Source organism: Pseudophryne corroboree, chromosome 4 (genome assembly GCF_028390025.1).
Source record: "Pseudophryne corroboree isolate aPseCor3 chromosome 4, aPseCor3.hap2, whole genome shotgun sequence".
In the NCBI taxonomy this organism is placed as follows: Eukaryota; Metazoa; Chordata; class Amphibia; order Anura; family Myobatrachidae; genus Pseudophryne; species Pseudophryne corroboree.
The window spans coordinates 126,096,653-126,097,571 of record NC_086447.1 but is presented as its reverse complement, the minus strand read 5'-3'; the positions used below and the strand labels follow the sequence as shown (position 1 = coordinate 126,097,571).

General features: G+C 36.9%; 1 pseudogene; it reads right to left on the bottom strand.

Annotated features, from left to right (window-relative positions):
• Positions 1–578: 578 nt before the first annotated feature.
• On the bottom strand, positions 579–697 carry LOC134912013 (5S ribosomal RNA; annotated as a pseudogene).
• Positions 698–919: the final 222 nt, after the last annotated feature.

The following is a 919-nucleotide window of genomic DNA, read 5'->3' as shown; positions in this document are numbered from 1 at the left end:
ACTGGAACAATGACCCTGGACACCACCAACTTTTGGATAGCATCCAGAAGAATTGTTCTGTCTGCCAGCAGAGCTGATAACAACAGTATGGAGAAAAAAAGAGACTCTTTTGTTGGCGCACTCTTTACTTTTAAATAATGTATGAAAATTAGAGATAAATGTAAGTATAAAATATAACTTTTATTCGTATCATAGAGTAAGAATCAGTCAGTGGTCAACAGAGTAACATTCAGATAATATAACAAAGTAGCTAGCAAATAAATGTTGATACTTGATAAGGCAAAAATGAAATAAACTGAATAATTAAATAATTAATAACAATTAAATGCTGATATTTGCATAATAAATTCCGGCTGCCAAAATATAATAAGAGTGCCCTAAGAATTAGATCGTTTAGAAGACAGATAAGCTGCCAATGTGTGTAGGCCCCGCAATAATCCAAAATAGGACAGTTGAAGCATAGAAATGTTCTAGAGATTAAAGACTGTAGTGTTCATAGGATGAGTAACAATGAAAAGTAAGATAGCAAGGTGAATCTGCTGTCAGTGTTAGACTCTGAGCAAAACGGACCAATGTGAGTTCTACTACACTGGGTCTTCCTCAATGGTCTCCCACTAGAGTACTGACCCAGCCCAACACTGATTAGCTTCCAAGATCAGACGGCTTTGGGCGTTTCCAGTGTGGTATGATAGAAGAAAAACAAGCGATGACGGAGACTCAGGAATCACTGATGAGAGTTCACGAAATGTATAGTATGGAGGAAAAAGATGGATCTGCTGCCAATGTTAGACAGGGATAAACACTGAATCAATGGTGAGAGTCCACGAAAAGATAGATTAGAGTCAAAAGAAATGGGAAGCAAAAGACTTGCAAAAAAGAGGCCCTTAGGATAATTGGAAAGTTTGAAAATTAGTTTCCA